The sequence below is a fragment of the Leucopleurus acutus genome, assembly GCF_964270905.1.
Source record: "Leucopleurus acutus genome assembly, chromosome: 8".
In the NCBI taxonomy this organism is placed as follows: Eukaryota; Metazoa; Chordata; class Mammalia; order Artiodactyla; family Delphinidae; genus Leucopleurus; species Leucopleurus acutus.
The window spans coordinates 14,768,089-14,773,559 of NC_139151.1; positions in this window are offsets into that span (position 1 = coordinate 14,768,089).

The following is a 5,471-nucleotide window of genomic DNA, read 5'->3' on the forward strand; positions in this document are numbered from 1 at the left end:
TGGCGTCATCCCATGATGATACAGTAGCTGGTGGGACTTTATGAGTCCCTTGTTTTGGAGAGACAAGCCTTTCCCATGAACAAAGGTCTAGAGTGGATGCTAAGGGCCAAAAGGGTGGACTGTGACATTTACCTTTTGTTTGCTCATCCAGAACCCCCTACCCACCCCCTGACATTGCCTCTGGCCCAGGAGGCTGATCTGTGTGGTCCACATCCTGTGTCTTGAGTGTCCTGGTGGAGCCCCACAGGAGATCAGAGAGAGAGAGAGAGAGGAGCTGAGGTCAGGTTATTTATTTCCTCTCTGTGAGCTGGCTGTGTTCCGCAACCAATGACCACGTCTTCTCTCCCCGTGGCCCTGAGGCACAGCTCTCTCCCTGTGGACGCCAGCAGCTATTCCCCCCCAACCTCCCTTCCAGTCTCGATGGCAATACTTCGCTGCTGCTAAACTTGGGTTACTGCCCTATCCTTGTGGTTCCCCAACACCCATGTCTTTTTTTTGTAAATAAACCCTCCTCAAATTATCCTATTTTGAATGTGCCATCTGTTTCCTGTTGGGAGACTGACTGGTGCAGTGGGTTTTATGCCAAAATTTCTCTGCTAACAGTTTCATGGTTGAACTTCAACTTGTGGTGTCCTGGCATCTTTTCCCCTTAAATAGGAGCTGCTCTGAGCCCCCTAGGAGTGTCTGCACCATGGCAGGCAAAAGGGTGAAATAAGACAATGTAATCACCTAGAACAGTGATTGGTACAGGCTCAATAAATGCTAGAAGAATCCCTCTCCCCTCCCACTGCCCCTTCACCCTCCCCATCACACCAGACTCTGCACTGCAAACAAGGCTAGTGGGGTTTGAAAAACTTTTGTGTTCCTGCCATGCATGTGAGTGATTTGAGTAGAGAAGGGTTAAACTAGAGAAATTTTGCCCCCAATGACTATTTTATTGAAGTCCTGCTCAATTCTTAAATTTTAATACACCTACAAAAGGCAAGAAAGAAACATGTCTCATTTAAGATGTTTGGAAATAAACAAAACTGGACTCCAGGCAGGGCAAGCCTAGTCGTGGTCAGCAGCGGTGGATTTCCTGCCAAGTCAATGACACGTTACCCCAGGGCCCCTCAACAGCTCTGCATCTAGCTTTGTATTCATAATTTGATTTTTTTTCTTAAAGAAGGACTCCAAATTGTCTAAGCTTCAGGCCCCACAAAATCTGGGGACCCAGCCTGCTGGGAAGTTATTACATTTGGGCTCCTCTCTGGGACAGGTGGAATGCTCTTTGGGGCACCTTCCAGGTCAGCTCGCACCACTGGAAGTCACATGCGTTCTGGGTGAATATAGACAAACCGGGGGCCTCGGGCAGATGTGAACTGTGCTGGGGACAGTGGCGCAGCTGCAGCTGTTGCCACCAAGAGCTCTCAGTCTCAGCTTCGCCCACAATCAAGACATGTGAATGTGTGAGACCGTAGACACAAACCCTTCCCCAGCTTCTACGAGGCAGGTCGTGCAACCACAAGCACACACTTTCCAGAGCGTGGGCATTATTTGACTTTCAAGTGAGAACGAGTACCTCACCCAGGCCATTACCACCACTAACCACTGCTGCTTCACTTTACAGCATGGGAATTGTCCTCTGCTACACAGAAGGTGAGTTCATTGGTATCAAAAGCCTAACCTTTTGTGAATTCTTTGACCCTCCGATTCCATGTTGAGGAATTTATTCTGAGGAAAGAATACTACTGTTTATAATGATATCAGTACAAAGGCGCTCTCTCTAGCATTGTTTGTTATAAAAAAAAAAGAATGAACTTAAATGTTTATGTTTGTTAAGTGTCTGGTGATAAAACATTGGTTGAATAAGTTATGGTACATCCATATAATAGAATGTGGCGGGGCTGTTAACATTACTTGGAAGTAGAATACATAATGACATGGAAAGATAAACACATTGTGGTGGACAGACCCTAGGGTGGGCCTCATGATTCCTACCCCCTGATGTTCGCACCCTGTGAAATCCGCTCCCCTTGACTAGGTCCTGTGACTTGCTTGTACCCAATAGAATGTGACAAAGGTGAAGGGATTTTGCAGATGTAATTAAGGTCCCAAATCAGTTGATTTTGAAGTAGTCCAAAGGGAAGTTATCGTGGATGGATGGGCCTGACCAAACCAGTTGAAAGCCTTCGAAAGAGGGTCTAGGCCATCTCAGGGCTGGAGACTCTCTCTCTAGTGCTGGTTTTGAAGCTTCCATGTTGTGAAAGGGCCATGTGGCAAGGACTACCGGGACTCTCGAGGAGCTGAGTGCCACCTGGCTGACAACCAGCAAAAAATGGGGACCCTACAACCATCAGCCAACAACCTGAGGGAGCTTAGAAGGGAATGTTTCTCCAGTTGAGCCTCTGATGGGACCATAGCCCCAGCCAACACCTGAAACAGAGAACCTGGGTAAGCTGTGTCCAAACTTATGACTTACAGAAACTATGAGCTAATGTGTGTTGTTTTAAACCACGAACTTTGTGGTGCTTTATTACACAGCAGTAGAAAACTAACACACGTCAAGTGTTGTTACATGAAAAAAAAAGCAGATTATAAAATAATGAGATCTTGATATCTGCTTAGAAAAAAGCCTGAAAGAACAAATAACAAAACATTGCCTCAAGATAGAAGTATTATTATGGCATATTTTCATTTTGTTTATTTAAGTTTTTCTAAATTTCCTACAAATGAACATGTAAGGAGTTATTTTTAAAGAGAAGAAGAATATCAGTAAATGAAATTAATATTTTTCATTACTTTTTAAAAATGGAATGATAGACAATGGAGTAAAAAACAATCTAGACTTCTGTTTCTGAAAATATCAAAAACACTCCCACAGGGCTTCCCTGGTGGCGCAGTGGTTGAGAGTCTGCCTGCCGACGCAGGGGACACGGGTTCGTGCCCCAGTCCGGGAAGATCCCACATGCTGCGGAGCAGCTGGGCCTGTGAGCCATAGCCGCTGAGCCTGCGCGTCCGGAGCCTGTGCTCCGCAACGGGAGAGGCCACAACAGTGAGAGGCCCGTGTACCGCAAAAAAAAAAAAACACTCCCACAACAATTGCCTAAAGCTTTGGATAAATGTAACAAGGATCCTTTTTTTTTTCCTCTTGTGATGAGAACTTTTAAGATCTACACTCTTAGCAACTTTTAGATATACAGTATTAACTATAGTCACTGTGCTCTACATTACATCCCCATGACTTATTTATTTTATAACTGCAAGTTCGTACTTTTTTTTTTTTTTTTTTTTTTGCGGCACGCAGGCTTCTCACTGTTGTGGCCTCTCCCGTTGCGCAGCACAGGCTCCGGACGCGCAGGCTCAGTGGCCATGGCTCACGGGCAGAGCCACTCCGTGGCATGTGGGATCCTCCCGGACTGGGTCACGAACCCGTGTCCCCTGTATCGGCAGGCGGACTCTCAACCACTGCGCCACCAGGGAAGCCCCCAGTTCGTACTTTTTTATCCCTTTCACTGATTCTGCCCAGTGCCCCTCATCAGATCCCACAGGTTAAGGGTTCAGTCCCACAAGACTGCCCCTACCACACACACACACACACACAACACACACACACACACACACACACGCACTTCAGAGGCAAGTGCTTCCAACCAACTGGCTATAGATACGAGGTTCCAATGACCACCCCCCTTGGGTTTAATTAATTTGCTAAAGAACCTCCCAGTGTGTCCACCAACTGGAAGCTCTCCAAGCCCCCTACTATTGGGATTTTATGGAGGAATACTCATGTAGGAATGATCAACTATTAACTTCATTTCCAGCCCCTGTCTCCTTTCTGGAGGATGATGGTGGGGCTGAAAATTCCAAGCTTCTAATCATTGATTGGTCTTTATGGTGACCAACCCCCATCCAGGAGCTTCCACGAACCCATCCAGAGGCATTTCAATAGAACAAAAGATGCTTCTAGTGCTTTTAGCACTTAGGAAATTACAAAGGTTTTAGGAGCCATGTGCCAAGAACTGGGGGCAGAGATCAATATATAAATTTTCCATGATCTCACAGTGAGGTTTTTGTTTTTGTTTTTAGATTCCACATATAAATGCAAAGATCCTTTTAAATATATACCCGATCTCATGAGAAAGGAGGATTCACCAAGGGACAGAAACAAAATTATCCTGCAGGGTAGTAATCAATACTACCCAAGGGCTGTGAAGTAGAAAGGTGGAGGTGAGTCCTCACCTAGATCCAGAATCCTCAGAGAGTTACAGCCTCAGTGAAAAGGTGATCTAGGGAAGCATCTTTTCCCTAGCCCAGAAAAATTGCAAAGAAGTATGTCTCAGCTTGGGCTCTGGGTAGAAAACGAAATTCTCCCTTTTAGAATTTCTAAACACAGTTCTGTGCTTCATGTTTGGGACTTGAATTTACACTACTATCATCGTTATTTAAATGGGATCCAGCAGCAAGGGAATAACATAAAAAAACTTTTCATAGTGTGTGATACTGTTTGGGTTCTTGAAAGAAGCAATCACAAAATAACTTTGGAATATCATGCTCTCAACCCAGATCACATGGGATTCCAAAGGATAAAGCCCTACTGAACATAAGCTTGCCATCCATAGTTACAAAAAAATAAAGAAAAGGAGAAAGGGAGGAAAGAAAGAAAGAAAGAAGGGAGGGAGGGAGGGAGGGAGGAAGGAAGAAAGAAAGAAAGAAGAAGAAAGAAAGAAAGAAAGAAAGAAAGAAAGAAAGAAAGAAAGAAAGAAAGAAAAGAAGAGGGAGGGAGGAAAAGAGAGAAAGAAAGGAAGGAAGAAAAGAAGGAGGGAGGGAGGGAGAGAGAGAGAAAGAAAGAAAGAAAGAAAGAAAAAAGAAAGAAAGAAAGAAAGAAAAGAAGAGGGAGGGAGGAAAAGAGAGAAAGAAAGGAAGGAAGAAAAGAAGGAGGGAGGGAGGGAGAGAGAGAGAAAGAAAGAAAGAAAGAAAGAAAAAAGAAAGAAAGAAAGAAAGAAAGAAAGAAAGAAAGAAAGAAAAAGAAAGAAAGAAAAGACAGACAGAAAGAAAGAAAGAAAAGGAGGGAGGAAGGAAGGAAGGAAGGAGGAAATAAGCCATCATTATGAGCAAGAGTTAGCAAACTTAACCTCAAAATCAGACTCCCTCCCAAGAACTTCAGCTGTTATACGAAGACTCTAAAGATATTGTAGAATAGATATGATTAAAACGCCTGGATGCATGTAAGGCACTGAAAGCATAAGAAAAGAATAAAATACTATGAATAGACATGTGTGAAAAAGAACCAAACAGAACTTCTAAAAATGAAAAAATGGTAACTGAAAAGTAAAGTTCAAAAAAAAAAAGCTAAACAGCAGATTCAACACACATGAAGAGAGAAATAGTGAACTGGAACACTGATCTAAGAAAATTACCCAGAGAAAGAAGAAATAGAAATTACAAAAAACAGGTTAAGTGACACAAAGAATAAGATGAGAAGATCCACC